Here is a 22503-nt window from a genome sequence, read left to right as displayed (position 1 = left end):
ACTGCTGCCAGACACAGGTCTGGGTCCCATTGTTCATGGAGGCTAAAATGGGCCTCTCCATGGCCCTTCTGGAGGGTCTTGCTTAGACTTCTGCCCATGTCCTCTGGAACCATGATGAACTTAGTTTCATTTCTTTGTCCTGGGTCTGCCTAATTCCAGAATCTTCCCTTTCTGAAGCAGCCTAAGTTTTGGCAAGTCCAATGCTGAATTGCTCTTATGTTTATGAATCAAACATACTAAGGAGACGTGTTTTATAATAAAAGCTTCAGAGAGGTTCTTTTTTTAAAATTTTTATTTATTTTTGAGAGAGAGAGAGAGAGAGAGAGAGAGAGAGAGAACAAACAGGGGAGGAGCAAAGAGATAGGGAGACACAGAATTTGAAGCAGGCTCCGGGATGTCAGCACGGAGCCCACCATGGGGTCGAACTCACAAGCCGCGAGATCATGATCTGAGCCAAAGTCGGACGCTTAACCGACTGAGCCACCCAGGCACCCCCAGGGAGGTTCTTAACTACTAAGATCATACCTGTTATTTTGTGACCTGTGTTAAAATCATGGATATGATTAATTTAAAGCTGAGACCACTAGGTGTTTCTGTCTTCAAGGATAGTCCCTAATAATCTGCCTATGGCAAATTACTGGGAACAGTCTAAAGATGTTTTCTGGCCTTTCCTAAGGGGTGAGGAGAGGAGTCCTTGATCTGTGAAGGGATGAGCATAGGACCTGGCCCTGATGGTGGAGGGGGAAGAGGGGAGGAGAATGTGGAGAGAAGAAAGAAGAGGGATACCCCATCCTAGAGTCAACCAAATACCCAATATTTGGGTCTGTCCTTTTAGCCATTACCCAAGCCAAACTCTTCTCTGGTCTGCCACTTAATCTCATTTCCACTCCAAATTAGTTTTCCAAAGGAACTGTTAGTTTACTGAGATCAGACTGTGTGTGTGTGTGTGTGTGTGTGTGTGTGTGTGTGTGTGTGTGTGTGTATGTTTAAATAAAAGTGGTAAAGGGGTACCTGGGTGGCTTAGTCGGTTAAGCATCTGACTTCAGCTCAGATCATGATCTCGCAGTTCATGATCTCTGAGTTTGAGCACCGTATCAGGCTCTGTGCTGACAGCTCAGAGCCTGGAGCCTGCTTCAGATTCTGTGTCTCCCTCTCTCTCTGCCCCTCCCCCACTTGCACTCTTTCTCTCTCAAAAATAAATAAAACATTAAAAAAATTTAAAATAAATAAAAGTAGTAAATTGGGAGAGATTTGTTAAATACTCTGTGGATTCATAAAGACATTTGTGACACATGTATTCTAACCCACATACAAGGACAAAGCTAAATTGTATATCTGTATTATAATGTTGCTTAAGTCAAATGTATGTAGGAATAGTTAAATAAAAATATTTTATTAACATTTCAAATAATTTTCAAAGCCAGAGTTTTCTAAATGGCCCAATGTAATAAAATGGGAAGTACTTTAGCCTTCTCATACTTCTCCAGTTAAAAGTAATTTGCAGATATTCAGAAACTAAAATCTTTTAAATTCTTATCTTCTCTATACAAAATGGCTATGAAAGATGCCATGAAATTGTGTGTGTGTGTGTGTGTTCTTATAATGTCTTGAGTTAAATTATGCTAATGGCAATATTTCCATTTATTCAATCTAATATTTGGTTTTAGTGTTTACTCTTTCTCTTGCTGAGACAGAGCATCATGGATGAATCTTTTGATTGTTAAAGAAATGTAAAATAATTTTCTTTTCTAGCTTAGATTTCTGATTTCTAGAAATCAAAGGTCTGAACTGTAAGTATTAACTTTAAAGTGGGGGGCAGGAAAAGGGCTAGGCTTTTAGCTTGAGATGTATACACAAAATATTACTACATCAAATGTATCCGTGAACATATATATCATTCAAAAAAGGTATGTGAAACCTGATTCTCTAATCAAGAGAGAGACCATGTTATCAGAAATGTGGTAAAATAACTCAATTGATAGTTATATTGTGGTGTCATAGTCACTGCCTAGAGATAAAGTTTAAGACAATACTTCTCAAACTTGAATGGGCATATCAATCAGCAGGGGATCTTAAAGAAACGTAAATTCTGCTTTAGTAGAACTGAGTGGGCCTTCATTACTGCATATCTAACAAGCTTTCAGGGAATGCCTCTGCTCTTGGTCCTTGGACCACACTTCCATAATGTGGAGGAGAGATTGGGGTAAATCTCATGATTCCACTCCATTTTTCTCTCTTTTCTCCCAACAGTGGGCTGACCTTCTAATCTACTCAAGCCAGGGTGAATTGATACCAACAGAGTAAGGTGAGGAAGTAGTTTCTTTAACACTTTGCTGCAGATAAGTCAACTAAAAAGAAGGTACCTGTTCTATCATATATTAGCATGCTAAGATCACTCCTGGGCTACAACAAATAAAAAGATTGTTGGTAACATATGTATGACATGAGTTTTTATTTTTTTTTAAGTTTCTTTTTTTTAGTTTTATATGGTTTTGTTAATAGTTAAAGGTAAAAAATTTGGAATTTTCTACCAAACTATGTGTTTATCACTAATATGTTGCTTAGTGATTTGAAAACAAGGACATTTTTTGCTTAGATTGAAAAAAACATACATAGAGTATAAATGATTCAACACCGTTGCAATAATTTCTTTCTGGTTTATCAAATTACATGCATACATTTCTTCTGATAATTGGATAGCTTATTATTTCCTACACATAAATGTATGAGTTCCTTGATGGCGAAGACTATGCTTCATACCCTCTCAGTGCATTCCAGAAGGTCCGGGGCAATTCTGTGCACGCAGCAGCCTTCGTCACATGCAGTCACTTCTCCTAACTCTGTGTTCTACTGCTCTACCTTGTGAGCAACATGCTGAAGCATAAAGCCTGTCCTGCACTGAAAGCTGCAGTTAGGGTGCACATGTGGTTCCGGTTTTCACTTCCTGAGGATCGTTTGTTTTGAAGTGACTCTTGTCCTGTTTACTTTTGCAGAAAGCCTTGTCTAGCACTTGAAAAGGAGCTTGACAAGAACTGCTATTTGATTCTCTGGGAACAAATTATGTCACTTTTGGGATTGTAAACATCTGGTAGATTATTGTTAAAATTTTAGGATGGGTTTATTATACTATTCTGTCTTGTGTACATTTGAAAATCTGCATAAGCAAAACCTGAAAAAAAAACCAGGGACTTGAACAAGGGAAAATACTATTTATAAGGTCAGGGTTGTGTAAAAATAGAGAACTTAAGGGATGCCTGGGTGGCTCAGTTGGTTGAGCATCCAACTTCTGCTCAGGTCATGATCTCATAGTTCGTGAGTTCGAGCCCTGCGTTAGGCTCTGTGCTGACAGCTTGGAGCCTGGAGCCTGCTGCAGATTCTGTGTCTCCCTCTCTCTTTGCCCCTCCCCAGATCATGCTCTCTCTCTTTCTCAAAAATAAATGAACTTTAAAAAAAGAATAGAGAACTTAAAATGGACACAAAGACATGTATATATGTATTCATTAATAAATAAAGACATGTATGTAATTTGATAGGACTGTAAATTCAAATCTTACAAAAAAAGGTTTATTTGAATACTTATTTATTCCTAGAGATTAAAAAGAGTCAAGGTTTTAGAAGCTTGTTACTCTCTTGAGCTAGTCAAATGGGTTAAAGATGATCAAATGTAAGAGGATATTTTTAAAGGCTATAATGCCTAATGCAAGTCCCCTATTCATGATCAGGATAGAGAACAAGGCTTCAGGTTTAGTTGTTACATGGGTCTATTGGTTGTCTCAGTAGTTCTCACTTACTGAACTTGAATTGTCATGTCAAATTTTGGTTAATGACAAAGACTACATGAGAATCTGGACTGATGAGTGCAAAGCATACTACTGTTAGTGAAACAACTTGAAGTAAATCACATCTGTCATTCATTCACTTGTTTGAGCAACAAACATTAACTACAAGGCATATTTTATACAAGGCACTGTTCTAATAACTACAGGAGAAACAAGATACATTAGGTTTGTTTTGATGATGAGTTAATAAAAGAGTCTTCATGTTAAAAAAACCAAAAAACCTCTAGGTATGTCAGTGCGAGAAATGTTATTTTCTGACCTGAAAATATCTTAGCCCTTTAGGCTTATTTAGATAGACATTAATAAACATAAGCAGGTCAAAACTGTGATTTAGGGGGCACCTGGGTGGCTTAGTCGGTTGAGTGTCCACCTTCGGCTCAGGTCATAATCTAGCAATCTGTGAGTTCAAGCCCCACATCAGGCTCGCTGCTGTCAGCTTGTTAACGCAGAACCCACTTAGGATCCTCTGTACCCCCCCAACCCCCCTGCTTGCACTCTCCTCAAAATAAATATTTAAAAAACCTGTGATTTAACATTTTAGTACCAGCTCACGTTATAACCTGTTGAATAAACAAATAAAGTTATAGACCAGTTTGTAGTATGATTCATATTTTATAAAAATTCATGTGTATATTCATGTACATCGATATGTGTCTATCTAGGTTTGGAAAATTTGGGGCCAGATGTATACCAAACTTGAAGAGTCGAGTCTAGGAGATGGAGTTGGGTTGGTGGAACAGAGAGAAACTTTCACTTCTAAGGTGAACTTTGGGAGATTTTTACTTTTTTTTTCTCTTTAGTATTTTTCAAATTAAGAAATTATAATTTCACTTTTAGGGGTGCCTGGGTGGCACCATGTTGGCTCCTTCAGTTAAGTGTCTGACTCTTGATTCTGTCTCAGGTCATGATCTCGTGATGATTGTGAAATCAAGCCCCATGTCAGGCTCTGCGCTGACAGAGTGGAGCCTGCTTGAGATTCTCTCTCTCCCTCTATCTCTGCCCCTCCCCTTCTCACTCACACACACGTTCTCTCAATCTCTCTCTCTCTCTCTCTAAATAAGTAAACTTAAAAAAAAGTAGTTATAATTTAAAGTATCTTTTAAAAGATCTAGCCCATGTCTCTGTCTTTAGGTAAATAATAAAATCATGTAGAGGCATTTACCTTTGGTTTTAGATTTTCCTTTTATGTAAGCAAAGCACTACAGTATGGCTACTATTGTTGCTTATATAACAGTATTAGGACAAACATACTCCAGAATTAAAACTGGTTGTGTGAGACTGGAAAGGTCATGGGTAACCTATTTGCTTTTCCTTATATTCCAAATTTTCTGTAATATGACTTTTTGATGTTTTGGTTAATATGAATTAAAGAATAAAACAAAAGTTATGTAAAATACATTGGCTTATATAATATATAATGACACACATGTGTATTTCAAGACCATTAAAAGATTAATTTTACAGTGCATTTCAAGACTATCACAAGAATAGGATTGCAGTTAGGTATGTCTTCTTTCTAAAGTATAAATTGGTGAGACGGCATCTGTAAATTATACCATATGTGAGTAATTAACAAGTTAATGATGGCCAGCTTCAAAGATACTTTTGTTCTTCTAATAAATGTTGCATTCACATTAAAACCATAACACACAAAAGGAGAATATTTCACAAACGTTTGCTGAAAGTGTCAGGATATTTTGGTTATTTTTTCGCTAAAAGTCAATCATATAAGTAGGGTTGTAACATTGTCAGATATCAATGTATTTGTTAGGAAGCCTTCGTTATGCATTTTTCCCTCTTAGTTACCCCAGCAGCTCCACATAATGGAAGAGGCCAAGGACCCTGGTTTTAGATCCAGGTCTACCACATACACACCACAAGGAGCATCGGTTTTAGGTGTCACTTAAGCTTTCTCTGCATCACTCTTTTCATTTGTTTAAAAAAAAAAGGAAATAAGAGCAAAAAAATGATTCTTTTTTTCCTTTGGGGTTCTCAGAGCAAGGGAAAGTTTGGGGGAGAGACAGGAACAGGTACGTAGGGGTTGTCTTCTCTACATCAGCAGGGCTGGTTTCATGGGCATGTGACCAGTGCAGTTGCAAAGGGCTCCATGGTTAGCAGGATCTCCCACTTGATTGAAGCTTCTATGGCCACCATCCTAAGATTCTTAGTCATTTTATCTTAATTGTGTTATCGGTAGGTGAAATTGGATATGACAATGGAGAAGAATTGAGGACCTCCCAGTTGATGCCCTGGCACCCTGAGGTTGTTCTTAGCTGCTGGCTCCTTTGATCCTTGGACCCTTTCTGGCCTCCCAGATCTTCCTCCCGCTGCAGGGTCCTGGGCACAGCTGAGGAGAGGGTCTTGCCCATCCCACAGTATCTAAGAGCTGGGCCTTGGTGCATTGCACACATGGGGACCAGCCTTTTGCCCACTCCTGATCTAAGTAACTAGTATAACCTATCTATCTTGGGCTGGGGTGTTGAACTTGTGGGAGGGGAGGATAATGAAGATGCCTGGTTCAGTATCCTTGACCCCAACTGGGGTACTGTGTGTGTGTTCAGTGACTGGCAAGAAGGGACACCTGGCAGCTGATGAGTGTCCACATGTTGTAGATGTGCACACACTCCACACAATGGGTGAGGCCACAGCTCTGTGAGCTGCTGTGCTGACTGGCCTCAGCCCAAGGGAACTAACATTGCATAGCAAAACAAAACAAAACAAAACAAAACAAAAACAAACAAACAAAAGCACCTGAGACAGAGACCACAAATGAAAGGAAGTCCTTCGATTTTAGTGTCTATAATGACACTCTTTACCTGTTTTATCTAACCAAGGGCCACACATTTTTTATTTTTCACTGGGCCCTGCAATTTATTTAGTCTGAAATTAATTTAGTCACTGGGCCCTGCAATTTATTTAGTCAAGGTGTGCATTAGGTTGCTGAAAAGATTAGATGTGGTAAGATATGGTAAACATTTCACAAAGGGTCTGATACATAGTAGACTTCCAATAAGTAGCAGGATTAGGAAGCAAATCGGGGTGTGCTCAAAATATAAAGAGATGAGAAAGGAAATTCTGGAAGGGACAAATAATCCTACCAGAATCACAAGCGAAGAATCCTTCCATTTTGCTTTCCCTCCTCTTTCCCTATCTTCAGTATCAGTGACTATTTCTAGGGCATGGCTTGCTCCTTTGGTAATAGAGTTTTTGTTCTTGAGGACTCATTCCCCAAGCTTTTGATAGCGTTATCTGGAAAGTGGTTTGCAATTTAAGAGGCCATTTCTAGAGCAGTGTGAGGAAGGATGATTGGCTGAACACCTCATTTGGGGTGCCTGTCTATCCGCTCACCTGAGTGGTATTTTGATACCAGTTAAAAGGTAGCCCAGGGGATGTTAGAGCTGGAAGGTGTTATAAAACCTTTACCTCAGCCCCTCCATTTCCAGGTTGATTTGTTCTTGTCCTCTGTATGTGTTTGAACTTCAAAACGGAGCATGGCAAGAATGGCGTGAATCTGTTAAAGGTTGTAGACTCTCAGCAGGAAGAAAAAAAAAATAATTTTAGACTCTGGAAGAGAGAAGAAAATGCCCTGTTATTGTGTATTAAGAACATTAGTTTATCTGAAAGGAGTTTACACAGCTTGTTAAGAAACATTTTCCAAAGAATTAAGTCTTGGTTTTCTCTTACCTCATTTTTACCTTGCCACTAACCCATGAGCAGTAAAACTGCAGAATCTTCTCAAGTATTATGGCCAATAAAATAATTCATGAATGTAATATGTTTGGTCTGGGGAAATCTATTTTTATCTATTACACGGTATGTGGAGTGCCCTGCACTTTCTTCCAAGTAACTTTTGGAAGATATCTGGCAAAATAATTCAATATGACTAGCAGTGATTTCTTGGAGACTGGTATTGTTTTGACATGGAGAGCATTGAAAACATATGGTCTTTCACGTCTCTTGCCTTGTGCTTTCCTTGAAAATGTTTATATTTGCTTGTGGTAAAATGCATTAAGTTTCATAATCCTGAACAACCTTCTGGTACACAGATTCACTTTCAAGCAGTGCAACTGGGGAAACAGAAGTTTTTACAAAAAGATGAGATTTTCTTATGTAGCTGTGCATTTTAGACAACACAGGTGCCAAATTTTATTTTATTTCATTTTTTTCTAATGTTCAAACTCCAAAGCAACTGCTAGGATAAATTATCTTTATGTCTCCTTCTCAATATCTCATATTCTTCCAGAATCAATGTAAGTTTGGCCACATTTGTCAGCCTGAAAGTGATGGCAAAGTCTATGCTCATTTAACCTCTGAGTGTGGTTTCTACACTGTTCATTGACCCTTGTGATTATGACGATAAATGTTTCCTGTGCATATGGGGGAATGAGATGGCTTGATTGAAAGGTTTTTCTTGACACAGGATGACTATAAAAAGTATATTTTCTTCATACATGATGATAAATCTGCTAATGGCTATTTCATTTATGTCAAGAATCAGTAACCTATCTTTCTCTTCAGCATTTGCCATATTTAAATCAAGGAAGTAAAAGGTAGTTCTGGCCATACTCATTAACAATGGAAATTGAAGTGAATTTTGAAGACATCGAAATATACATATTTAGAAAAGGGATTATTTTCAGGTTTTCTGAAATTAAATCTCAGTTAGAGATCGCATGCTAGCTGGTCAAGCTTTATATTTTGATTTGTTGTATGCATTATAATTGAATGGACTTTACGCCATCTTTTTTTTTAAGGCATATGCATACATACATTTGCTTTCCTGACCTTACTTTTCAGCTGATGGCAAGTTCAGCGTAAAATGTTGGTTGGTACTAAATTTAGAGTAGTTTTATGATTCTGGTGATAGACTTTATACAAAACTAAAATTCTGAGGCCCATTAAAATGTTGAAAAATACCTTTAGTGTATTTGGTATTGAAAGTCTGCCACTTTTCTTTTCAAAGCCCCATTATAATATTTATGTATTAAAATCTCCCAGTTATGTTTTAATTCTCAATTTATTAGGATTGTGTCTCTTTTAGAAAACTTCAGCATACCAAAGAAAAATGTGAAGAGATACTCCCTGCCCCAGAACTTATGGCAACACCAATTAAAATATCAGAGTAATGATAATGCCCAAATGCTCATTTTATAATGAATGTGGTTTTCTGAAGCATACAGTTTTCCGGTACTTTGGGCCAATTTTCAAAGAAAAATTATTTAATCTTTATTTGAGGTATTAGTTAAAGGAAAAACAGCTTGACTCTAAGCACTTTGGAATTCATTCAAGACTCAAATTATTAAAAGTGATTCAATCTGTTCACTGTCTTGGGTTTTTCAGAGATTATCCACCTGTAGTAAATTGAAAAACCAGGAAAGACTGTATTGTTAGAGCATTTTCCAGTTGGCCCATTAAGTGCTTCATGGAGATTTCTTGTCTGAAAAAGATGGGCCTGACATGCACTGTTTGTTCTATTTGTTTTGAGAAGATAATAATGGCAAAACCCTCCAATCATCTTAAAGATGTACAGATACTCCCATATGGGCAGCACATGAATTTTCAAGATTAAGGCACTTTGAAGGGGATTGTAGCTTTATGGAAGTTACATGAGCATTGGGATGGGAGAATCAGGCCAATCCTTATTAGTATGATTAAACCATTCTTACATGGAATCTGCCTAGAATAGAAACAAGTCATCCAGAACCTGATGGAAGTGAGGTAATGAATATAATAAGCTACAGAAGCAAGAGAAGTCAGGGCGCTTCCAAAGGGTTTATAGTTTGATTAGTATTAAAATTAGAAGGCTCTGACCTTCTGACACTGAAGGGACTATTTCGTAGCATCAGTATTTTCAGATGCTACTCTAAAAATAATGACAAGTACCGTGTGACCCAGGCAAAGAGGCTGAGAGTAACTCTGATTATCCAGTTTTGTTGTGATCATTTTATTCAAGGAAGAGCTTCTAGAACTCGTGAAAGTACACACCATAAAGTTGTCAGATATACTATAACTCGCTCATAAATTCTTGATATTCTGAACATATCTGAACATACTTACTGTGATCTGTTTGGCATGCGTTGTGATCTCTTTAAGGGGTCCTTGCCCACATTGCGCCGATGAAATGTTTTTTGTGTTTTGAATACGTTTCTGTTTTAGCAGTCAGATCCAGCAAGTGGAACAGATTTCGGAGTCTGATACAGAATGGTTTCAGTTTGGAGTTTTGCAGACTGGGACTGTTTTTATAATGAAAGCCACAAAGAGCAGAGCTTTGCCCTGTGAATGCATAGTCTAAAATCAGTCAAACTTTGATTTAGGTCAAATATTTCAAAATAAATTCTTCAACCTTAAAATTGTAAAAGTTATTATAAAAATATTGTTGAGAAATATATATTTTTTCTTACTACAAATCGCTTTTCAGTATATCAAGATGAACAGAATTCAGTCAGAGAAGAACAATCAGTGTATCTTTTGAGGAAAAATCGTTCTGATGATTTTGTTTTGTATATGTCTGTTCCAGCTGAATCCAGATACGTGTGAGGAAGCTAGAGACTGGGCCCCATAACCCGTGCTGCCCTCACTCTAACAAGGTTTGGTCAAGAACCATAACTGAGCCATTAAATATATAATATTAGATTGAGTTGCCTGGGTGGCTCAGTCGGTTAGGCATCTGACTCTTGGTTTCAGCTCAGGTCATGGTCTCACAGTTCATGAGTTTGAGCCCCACATTGGGCTCTGCATGGACAGTGAGGATCCTGCTTGGGATTCTCTCTGTCTCCCTCTCTCTCTGCCCTTCCTTCTCTCTCTCTCTCTCTCTCTCTCTCTCTCTCTCTCACACACACACACACACACACACACACAATAAATAAATAAACTTAAAATATGTAATATTAGATTATATGTCCTAATTTGAGGCACTTTTGAGTGCCTTGAAACTTTGCACTACTGCCTCTTGCTTGAATAAGGGAATTTGGCAAGCAGAGCAGAGTCCAGGTAGATATTGGCCTCTGTTGAGGAACTAATAGGAGGCTAAGGGTCTAACTGAACTATGTGCAAAGAGAAGCTAAGAGAGGTCCCTTGTGATTCTCTTGGTTAGAAATTCTTTCAAACATATCTTGTTTTTTGGGAAGTGATCTGTGGGCTACCCTATTCCAACTATTCACTTGGAAAATTGCCTTCGTCTAATGGCTCCATTTTATAGTCATTCTGGAACCTAGTACTGAAGGAAATTAACAAAAATCAATGTTTTCTGTGAAGCAGATGAAGCTCTTTTATGCATCCCAAACATACAATTTAGAGATGTGAAAAAAAAAAAAGAATGGAAAACTAACACAGTATATACTGGAGAACCTATTTCTATAGAGTGTCATGAATTGTCAGAGCTGGAAGGTCTCAAAACTAGAGGTCATTCAGTTTAACCCCTTCACCTTCACCACTATTTGTATACCCTTGACCCAGGACATCTCCTGATTTCCCAAATTAACAAGTGAATGTTTGTGCCACTTACCACATTTTAACCACCTTTCCAACTTCTAATGAAATTTTCTCTCTTGCTAAGTAAACAACATTTATTCTGGCTGGAGTGTAGGTGAAGACTGCTCTTCGACTGCTTGAACTTGCTTCTATATGAAATGTTCGTATTAATCCAAGACACTAAGTCACTGCTGAATCGAACATTCCAGTCTTACAGACAGCCTTTCATCACAGCCCACTTTCATCGGCTCCTTTCCTTCTATTGCCAGCTCTAGGGTTAAAGATCTTGGGGAAGAGAAGTTGGAAATGGTTTGTTTGTTATTTTACTTATTTATCTGCCAAGAGAGACATGTTGAGATAAAAGGCAACACTTCACTAGGCCTATTCACTAGCCAGTTTTCTCTTTTGTCTGAGTATTACTGACTTTTGTGAGAGGTTAAAAATGAAAAGGTTAAATTTACTAATTCAGGAGTCTACTGTATCTGTAACTTAGGGTAAGATCTTTTGACAAAATCCTTTTAATTTCTGGCAGTACTATTCAATCCATCATCTCCCCTCTCTGTCACCAGTCCTGTCTATCGAGGAAGGATGTGACATGAGGCCAGTAGATACTTCTGGAGATAAGTCTTCCAGTCATACACGTACAAACAGATTAACAATCAAAAAGGAGAGACCGCCTGGAAGTTTAAGAGCAGGTATATTGTTTCCCTGAGACTTCTGGTCCCTAACTCTGCACCCAGGGACTGTCAAGCTATGTTGAATCCCAAATCACCGAAAGCTTGGCTTAGTTATCACTGCATTTCTAGTTTTTTTTTTTTTTTCTTTTTTTAGTGACATCCATATCACGTGTTCTCTTTCTACAGTCTTTTCTTTAGCTTCTTCTTCCATTCTCATAGCTCCCATTCTCAGCTCAAATACTTAACAATTTTTTAAGTTAGTTTACTTATCTTAGAGAGAGAGAGAGAGAGAGAGAGAGAGTGCACATGCAAACAGGGGAGGGGCAGAGAGAGAGGGAGAGAGAATCCCAAGCAGGGGCCATGGTAAGGGTGGAGCCTGATGTGGGGCTAGATCTTATAACTGTGGGATCATGGCTTGAGCCAAAACTAAGAGTTGGTCACCCAGCAGACTGAGTCACCCAGGTGCCCCAACAACTTTTTTTTTTTTTAATTAAGCAGCCATTGTACATTACACATTTTCTTGTTAAGCTTCTCAGGGTAAGTTGGGTCTCATGTTACCCTCATTTTATAGATGAAGGGTCTGAGCTCTATCTAATTCCAAAGCCCATGCTTTTAACTGCTCTGCTGTATTGACTTTTAGAAAAGGCTCCACCTCTTTATGAATTTTTGTACCAGAATGTTCAGCAGGCAGCACAAACTCACCATGCCTCAAAGCAAGTGATAGTTTCCCCTGGCAAAGAATAGCAGCCACTCTAGACTTAACTGTATTTTACTTAATTCACTTCTATTTCTGTTATTGGAACAACCATTCTACTGTGGTCTCAGATCTCACTGTCATTTTCTTTTTCTTTCTTTCTTTCTTTCTTTCTTTCTTTCTTTCTTTCTTTCTTTCTTTCTTTTGGAGAGTGTGTGTGCAGGGGAGGGGGGAGGGGCAGAGGGAGAGGAAGAAAGAGAATCTTAAGTAGGCTCCATGCTCAGCATGAAGCCCGATGTGAGGCTCCATCCCACAACCCTGGGATCATGACCCGAGCTGAAACCAAGAGCTGGGTGCTCAACCAACTGAACCAACCAGGCGCCCCTAAGTGTCATTTGAATTGCTTGCACCTTCTTCATCTTTTCTTCCAATTCAGTAGTTGCTTGCTCCTATCTTTGCAGTATCTCTGATGTGTGTCTTTTTTCCCCACTCATGCTGCCAAAGTCCAACCCTCTTTACTCTTAGTTGACTGAAGAATTGGCCTCTCATTGTTTTTTCCACCTCGATTTTCCCTCTGCCATTAATTCATTTTCCTTTTCTAGATTACGCTTCTTAAGGCACAGGCCATTCAGCCACTTAAATTCTCCAAATATTTCAAAGTTTTGCTGGCTACCAAGTGAAGAATAAATGCTTCCAGCTGATGTTCAATGTCTCCCTTTATGTTGGAGGTAAAAACAACTCAAATACCCTACAGGCATCAGACATATGGGAAGCAAGGTTTAAGAAAAACTTGTGTCTTTACTACAAATGACAACAAGAATAAGGCAGCCTAGTCATAATAATAAATGGTAACTGACATTTGCAGAGGTGATAGGAAGTGATAGGAACTGTGGCCATCAACAGACTTTGGGCCCTGTTCAGAGGTCTGCTTCTCATCTCTCCTAATTACTGATATGTGGAAATACAGGCCTAGCATTGCTGCCAGAACTTTAGATTTTTTCAAGAGAAGCCAAACATTTAGAGTTTTATGTGTAACTTCCCATTATTTAAATACTGGTAGCTCATTCAAACAAAACTCTCTCTCTTTTCAGTTAAGAAAGAAAAGTAAATATTGACCAGGTCAAACAAGTCATTAGATAGCTAAATTCAGCTTATGGTCTGAAAGTGTGTTCCTTCTATATGTAGTTTATTTTTCTCCCCTATATAGACTTTAAGTTCTATGCCCTGCCTTTTTCCCACTGTGACCTCCATGGTCTCACCTCTTAGCCTTTGTTCTTGTAGTTCTTATTCCCAGGAACGTCTTCTTGACATCCAGTCTATTGAAATCTTACCTATCATGGTAGTCCACCTCAAATTATATGTCCCCCCAAACTCTTCCTCATCCTCTCGGCCAGCCTCCTTACTTTCTTTTAAACGTTCACTCCTCTCTTCTGTGGCCCATTCCTTAACTTTCCCTTGTACATTAGCTGTTTACACTTATATACTCTTACTTGACTAGAAGATGCATGAGGTCAGACTATCTCTGGACTCGCACAGTCTTTGTCAATAGCACCTAAATATAGCTGAAGCTTGGTCTGATTTGCATTTGCCAAGAGAGGGAGGAAAGAGTGTCTGTGTTTGGGTATTTTCATTTCATTCAGAACTTACAGTCCATCTACTTCTTAACAAAAGAAGGTGGGGCCATCCAACCCTCTTCTTTCTCTCACCGCCCAGATACTACATCCACAATGTCTGCAAAAACTCACTTTTGTGGCTCAGATTGTGACCTGGAATCTGCTTATTTCAAGGAGGAAAAGCATCACTGTACAGGAAGATCTGGGAGATGTAAAGTTGATCCTAGCCAGGGTGATGCTCCTGGAAAGTTGATCCTAGCCAGGGTGATGCTCCTGGAAAGTTGATCCTAGCCAGGGTGATGCTCCTGGAAAGTTGATCCTAGCCAGGGTGATGCTCCTGGAAAGTTGATCCTAGCCAGGGTGATTCTCCCATTCCTTTCTCAGTAAAAAGGCAAAGGCAACGGATTTGCTCATTCTTGTTCTCACCTAGGACTTTTTATTTCCTCTTTCAGACACCATATAGTAGCACTCACTCTTCAGAATTAGAGTTCTGAACCTGAACTTTCTCTGCTATTCCACCTCGAGTTCTGGACTGCTTCTGATCAGATAACAGGCAATCAGGCAAGCTGCCACATAGCAAATAAACGACCACAGAGTACACTGGGAACTTAGTCATGCATATTTAAAAGCACTCAGCCTGAGCACAATTTTTATTGATGAATGATAAATGCTTTGGCATGCCCTAGCACCATATTGCGGTTTAAAAATAAGCCTACCATTTTGAACCCTTACTTCTCAGATGTAGACAAGCCTGTGTAGAAAGCAGTAGTCCTTTACAATGCTGATGCTTAGGACTATCATAATTCTCGTACCACAGACTATAAACAGTTTGGGAGTTTTAGTCTACTTTAAGAAACTTTACTCAAGCCTGGACACGCCCTAAACTATATTCTAGTGAGCAGAGTTGTAGTTGTGTTTATATCTAGCATAATAAGCATCAAGACACTATTAAAAATATGGAGTGTTATAATAATCACTAAAGGATTCAAGGACACCTCAAAGAAAAATGCCCATTTCCCCGCTACCTTACACATAATCACTAATTTGATTTCTTGTTTCCTTCTAGTATTTTTCCAAATCTGCAGACACCTTTTACCTAGTGGTAAGCATACTTGGTAAAAGTTTTGCTGAACTGCTATTATGTTTCATGTTAAATATTTCCTCACCTAACAAAAATGATCCTGGTATATTCCAGTGGATTGTTGCCTCTTTTAATGAAATTAAAAGCTTAAATAGCACAAAATCACAAATCAACAATAATTTCGCCAACCACAGACACAGGCTCTCACTTCAATCATTTATTATTTGCTGATGCTGGAAACACAATCCTGATACGAGTTTGCAAAATAGAGATTCACACAGGAACTAAAGTACTATGAGACGGAAACTGGCCAGTATTCATCTTTACATGGGCTTAACCTGCATTTATGAAAAATTTGCTCTCAACAAGGAATTGACACTGTTGCCTTATTAACCAGGTCTGAGTCACCTGGGATTCAGGAGGTTTCTGGAGGGCATCCTGGGAGTTCTCTGAAGTGGACAGTCTGATGGCACCATCCTCCCAGCCTGGTAACTTTCAGTATATTGCACAGTATTGCAGCTTTGTGCATTCAATTAAGGAGGTTTATGGATTGCATTTTTAATTAAAAAAAAAAATCAACCCTGACCAAATGGACAAGTGGCTTAAAAAACAGTTCAGGCAAGAAGCAGAGGGTTGAAGGTAATATTGATAATACAGACAAAGCATATTTTAATGTAAAAGTTTCTTTGCCTAATTAATGGAGGATAGGGAGAAACAAGAATCAAGATTTATTTTGATATATTATTAAACAGTGCTTTTCATTCCCAGTAATTCCTTCCTACACTGTTTTTAAAGGCGACCCTGCCCCCTTGAACATCAGTATAAAGTGGGATGGAGCAGAATGTCTGGGCCTTGGCCAGGAGCAGTGAGGCTGGGAGCGGCAGACCTAGGGGCCCCAGAGTCCCTGTGGATGGCATGACCCTAGCAGCCGCACGAGGGTCTCAGAAACTGACACTGGAGAAGATGTGTGTTGAGGGGACCCAGTGGAGTCAACATGGGTGGAGGTTAGCTGGAGGTGAGATGGATCCTCATCACTGCCAACTCCTCTCTGCTGCTTTGGTATTTTATCGTTCTCCCCACCCCCAGCCCTAGTGAATTGAGAACAAAGGGAAGACGCAAGAGAAACTTCAGCCACCTTGTGCAATTGGGGCCTTAAAAGAGAAGTTGCAGTCATTTACACAGAGTTTGTAGTTCGTAGTCTGAAAATGATACCAAGTCCATTGTGCAGAGCTCATTTCCAGTTGGCTTTTGTTTATCTTCCTGTTTTTATATTGGCGATTCCCAAGCTTGTGGACACATTAGTATCCCTTGGGGGACTTAACAATTTGCCAATGCCTGTGTTCCATCCTCAGAGCTTATCATTTAGGTCAATCTGGAGGGTGACCCTGGCTTTTGCAATTTTAAAAAGGTCCTAGGAGATAGGGCACCTTGGTGTCTCAGTCACTTGAGCCTCCGACTTCAGCTCAGGTCACGATCTTGAGGTTCGTGAGTTCAAGCCCCACATCGGGCTCTGTGCTGACAGCTGCTGTCAGCGTGGAGCCTGCTTCAGATCCTCTGTCCTCCTCTCTCTGCCCCACCCCCAGACCCCGCTAGCTCACACAGTTTCTCTCTCTCTCTCTCAAATAAATAGATAAATAAATAAACAATCCTAGGTGATCCTAATGTGCAGACATTGGTTTACTCTTACACAAGAACACTTGGATTTGAGACTATGTTTGTGGGTTCCTTTCTTCTTTCTTTCTTTTTCTTTTCTTTTTCTTTTTTTTTTTTTTTTTTTTTTTTTTTTGGAGAGAGAGGGAGATGCCGAGGGGGAGAAAGAGAGAGACACAGAGAGAATCAATCCTATGTGGGGCTCCATCTCATGTCCATGAGATCATGACCTGAACCCAAATCAAGAGTCAGATGCTAAATCGACTGAGGCACCCAGGCACCCCTGTGTTTGTGGACTGTTAAAGTTCGGACTGCTGCAAGCATTATAGCCCCCGGTGCTTCTGTCACAGCCCACGTGTCTCCGAAGTCTGCAACTCCCTTCTCTGGGCTGCAGCCCCCCCCCCCCCCCCCCCCCCCCCCCCGCCATGGTAAGCTGCAGGGCGCGGGGAGGGGAGGGGGCTTGCTGTTTTTGCTCAGCCGGTGTTGCTAGCAACCGGCACAGCATGTAGCACGTGGAAGACACAGAATAAATATTTATTGCACAAATGAAGGAATGCCACACAGGTCTTTCCCCCCTCCTTGCTCATTATATCCCCACTCCCAACTCCTCTTGAACTAGAAAGCCCTCTGGCTAAGCACAGATGACTCGTGAAGCGTGGCCGCGGAAGCGACCATGTGAGGAAACAGATGCACACGTGCTCCTCAGCTGAACTTTTTGACATCACCAATTTGGAGATTTTGATCAAACGCCAGGTCTGTTGTCATAGTCTTAAAGTTCTGAGAAAAGTGCTGCCTTTTCATTTCTGGAATTAGTCAAGATTATTCTATGTAGGGTAAATAATTAGGTGTTTATGAACGGGTTTTGTTAGGTTGGCTCGAATTCAGGGTTTTATGTTCTTATCTTCAGTATATTGATCTGCCTACGATATTTTATTACATTTAGGACACCTCAAAATTATGTATTCTTTGTTCCGTTGCCAGGAGTTCAGTTGATCACAGTAGCGAATTTTAATTTTAAACTTTAAATGACCAAGTACAAAACATAATGTGTCTAAAGCTGTGCTTTTCTGTAACATCTTATTCTGAATGTAGGGAGTAATAATTAGAAGATTAATGAATTTCAAAAGCTCTTTCTCCTTGAGTCTTTTTAAAACCATTTTGTGCCATACATTTTTCTCTCCGATTGTACCTACAGATGGGTATTAAGGAGTGCACTTTTCGTAACGAGCCCTGGTTGTTCTATGTTAAGTGATAGATCACTAAATTTTATACCAGAAACTAATGTTATACTCTATGTTAACTAACTGGAATTTAAACCAAAATGTGGGGGGGGGAGGAAGAAAATATAAACCTGTATCTTAAAAGGTTATTTATTTATTTTGAGAGAGAGAGAGAGAGAGAGAGAGAGAGAGCCAGGGAGGGGCAGAGAGGGAGACTGAGAATCCCAAGCAGGCTGGCTCTACACTGTCACCACAGAACCAATCGTGGGGCTCAGTCTCACGAACCGTGAAATCACAACCTGAGCTGAGATCAAGGGCCGGTTGCTTCACTGACCAAGCCACGCAGGTACCCCCCACGTTCATATTTTCAAATTTGACAATGGACGTTATTCACCTCCACCTGATCTGTGCTTCTCACTGGGAACACGGAACACATGGAAGCCGCAGCACCCAAAGATCTGCCAAATAAATGTGACTGGCAAGAAAAATTAAGAAAAACAAATAGACTTTTCTAGATTATTTTTAGTCTGTTTGCTTGTCCTGTCTTATCTTATGCTACCCAAACAGTTTTGAAGGCATCACCTCTGTTCTCCACACCCTGCCAAACAGTGATCATCATAGTAGATACTGTAAAATGTCAAAGCACATGTTTTCCTATTCTGTAAAACTCTAACTTTTGACATTGGTTACAAAAAGGCAAAGTAATGACATGTGGAGTGACCCTCGTAAGATACTCAGTATGACACAAAATGCTCAAGCGAAGTCTGTAAAAGCAAATAACCCACTCACCACTAATCCTTTAAAGCCAATTGCTGTCTTTTCTTGACCCCAGATGCTTGGAATTGAGTTAGTCATACTTTTTGCTCCAGGATATACCATCATCATTTGAATAAGCATGACCTTCTTTTGTTTGTTTTATAATATAAAGATGCCCATGAGCCTACAACTTAAGCCCAAAACCGGAATATTATGTTTATCTTAAATTAATCTGTACACTCTTTTCCGACCCTCGTCGCTTGCCTCAGAGGAAACCGATATCCCATATTTATTTATTATCCCTTTTATTTATTTTTAAAATTTATTTATTTTTGAGAGTTAGAACACGCACACATGCACGCATAAGCGGGGTAAGGGAAGAGAGAAGGAGAGAGAGAATCCCAAGTAGGGTTTGCCCTGTCAGCACAGAGCCCAACGTACGGCTTGATCTCAGTAACCATGAGATCATGACCTGAGCCAAAATCAAGAGCCAGACGCTTCACCACCCAGGCACCCCAACTTATCCCCTTTAACAAATAGTTTCATCATAAATACATAAGCATGAAGATCTGCATATATCTATACAACGCATTGTTTGATTCTGTTTACTTTTGCTTCTTTTCAACATGTATGTAACTAGGATTCATCCATGTTGTCGTATTTGTAATTCATTCACTTTTAAATTAGTCTATAACAAACATACACCACATGAACATGCACCACAATGAGCCCATTTTCCTGCAAATGGACATTTGGCATCTTCAAAGCTTTTGCCACCCTGAAGTGCAGTGTAGGAGCTCTCTCGCGTTGGTGCCTGGTCCACACATGCAAACATTTACCCTGCATGTGCGCCTTGGAAGTCACTTGCTGGCCTTGGGGATACAAATGTTCAAATCTACAAGACCCACAACTTTACAAGTTGTTTTCATAAGACTGCTGAGATAGTTTCATTTTCTAACACTTGGTATTGCCAGACTTTTTTTTTTAATGTTTATTTTTGAGAGAGAGGGAGACAGATGAGAGGGAGAGGGGCAGAGAGACAGAGGGAGACACAGAATCTGAAGCAGGCTCCAGGCTCTGAGCTTCAGTACAGAGCTGGATGTGGGACTCGAACTCACGAACCATGAGTTCATGACCTGAGCTGAAGTGGGACACTTAACCGACTGAGCCACCCAGGCGCCCCAAGTATTGTCAGACTTCTTAATTTTGGCTGCATATTTTGAAAGATGATGTTGCATTGTGGTCTAATATACATTGTCAAGGTGTTTCATGACAGCGACCAACTTCATCTGTTGGCCAAATGTGTTTCTTGTGTATGATATACTTATTCCTGACTTTCTCCTGTTTTTTCTATTTTTTTTCTTGTTGATATGTATGCCTTTTATATATTCTTGATACTATCACCTTCAGTTATATGTGTTACAAGCAACTTCTCCCATTTTGTGGCTAGTTTTATCACTTTCTTAAAATGTCGTTTAATTTTAATATGGTCAAATGTGTCAGTATCTTTATTAATTAAGCCACTTTACACACACATATCCACACACATATGAGAAGGTGATATTTGATATATATACACACATATAATATAAATATATACATATATATGTGTGTGTATATATTTCCAAATATTATTTTCATGATTCTGAATCTCATGATTATAAAACAAGTTTATGGAATAGGGAATACCACACTTTTATATACATTGATTGTAAGCTATTTTCTGAATTGAGAGTTATTGAAAGAAAAATACATCTTCGTATTGAATAACATACTCTACATTTACTTATATACAAAAACTCCAATTTAAAAGAATCAACCTACACACATACACACACACACACACACACTGGAATATTACTCAGCTACAAAGAAGAATAAAATCTTGCCATTTGCAATGATGTAGATGGAGTCAGAGAGTACTATGCTAAGTGAAAAAAGTCAAAGACAAATACCATATGATCTCACTCATAAATGGAATTTAAGAAGCAAAACAAATGAACATAGTGGGGAAAAAAGGCAAAGCATAAAACAGACTCTTAACTATGGAGAACACACTGTTGATGGAGGGAGGTGGGTGGGGGATGGGCTAAATGGGTGATGGGTATTAAGGAGGGCATCTCATATGACGAGCACTGAGGGTTGTATGTAAGTGATGAATCAGAGAAACTAACATGTTAACCAAGTAGAATTTAAATAAAAACTTGAAAAAAAAGAATCAACTAATATATTTTTTTAATTTACCTCTGGCCAAAATTACACATTATATACCATGGGAATGTGTATTCTTTCTAGAAACCAAATCTGATATTTATTTCACATTTACAGGCAGATAACCCATGATGACTCCAAAATGTAAGAAACCACCACATAATAGTTCTTGATTCATAAAAAAAAATGCCACGACAGAAAATCATAACTATTATTGAGTACTTGCTAAGTACAAGACACTATTCTGAGCACCTCACAGGCATTAATATAGTTCTCATAAGCCTCCTATGAGGGAGGTACCACTGCTACCACTTACACATGATAAAACGGACATCAAGAAACTTGCTCCAGTTTTCCTAGAAAACAGTGGAGCTAGAGTCTAAATTAAAAGCATCAGGACACTTTTGAAAATAAAAGAGTGCTTATTCAAACTCCCCGGGAACAACAGGTGTAAACCGGCAGGGAAAGGGGCCAACAAGATATGTGACCACCTAGCCATGCAGCATAGAGAAGGCAAATCTTCCCAGAGTCTTTATCACTTCAGAAATAACGGACATAATGTATTTCTTGTGGGTCTTTACATCCTTTGATGTGAACATTTTCAGCTAGTCCCTTTCTCTTCAGCCTTGAGCACTTATTCACACATTTTCCCCAGAGCCTGGGGCCTCGCCAAAGTGGGCCTCAAAAATTCCTTGCTTGTCTTCTCCATAAAAGTCTGAGTCTCAGCCAGAGAACACTTTGTGCTCAACCTGTGTGTGTCAAAAGAGTTGGTTGTTATGCTGTGCTCTGTTTTAGGTAGAAACAAACATTACGTATCCAAGTCTTCATGTAGTGTACGAGGAAGGAAAGAAAAATGGGGTTTGGAAACACAGCTCAAAGGTGAGAGAACAAGTGAGGTTAAGACCATGGGACTTCTGAGTCTTTATGTGGTTTTTCTGCTGATTATTATTTTTAAAAATGTTTATTTATTTGGGGGGGCAGAGAGAGAGGGAGAGAGTCTGCTATCAGCGCAGAGCCCAATGGGTGGCTCCATACCACAAACTATGAGATCATGACCTGAGCTGAAATCAAGGGCCTGACACCCAACTGGCACCACCCAGGCGCCCCCTGCTGAATTATGATATAATTGCTGCTTAATTATGAAAAAAATGCTGCTTAAAAAAGGTGGATGGGGAAGAAATCAGTATCAGTCTGATTAAAGCACCCCGAAAAGCCTAATGTATAAATGGCCATCATTGACTGTTTTTGTGTAAAGATAAATTAATGTAAGGGTTTTCTTCCTTATTTGAGTT

The 22503-nt window shown here is 39.3% G+C and overlaps 1 long non-coding RNA gene across 1 annotated transcript in view; it reads left to right on the top strand.

Annotated features, from left to right (window-relative positions):
- Nucleotides 1-22503, top strand: part of LOC124516541 (uncharacterized) — a 166876-nt gene that overhangs the window by 63413 nt on the left and 80960 nt on the right. Inside the window, exon 2 of the long non-coding RNA XR_006963063.1 lies at nt 2251-2305. This is a non-coding gene — a long non-coding RNA (uncharacterized LOC124516541). The remainder of the gene's footprint in view (nt 1-2250; nt 2306-22503) is intronic.

This window comes from Lynx rufus, unplaced genomic scaffold, assembly GCF_022079265.1.
Source record: "Lynx rufus isolate CCGP_SWC_20201006 ecotype Redwood Valley unplaced genomic scaffold, mLynRuf1.p SCAF_2, whole genome shotgun sequence".
NCBI lineage: Eukaryota > Metazoa > Chordata > Mammalia > Carnivora > Felidae > Lynx > Lynx rufus.
The sequence above is the reverse complement of the archived record's forward strand: the minus strand, read 5'-3'. Positions and strand labels throughout refer to the sequence as shown.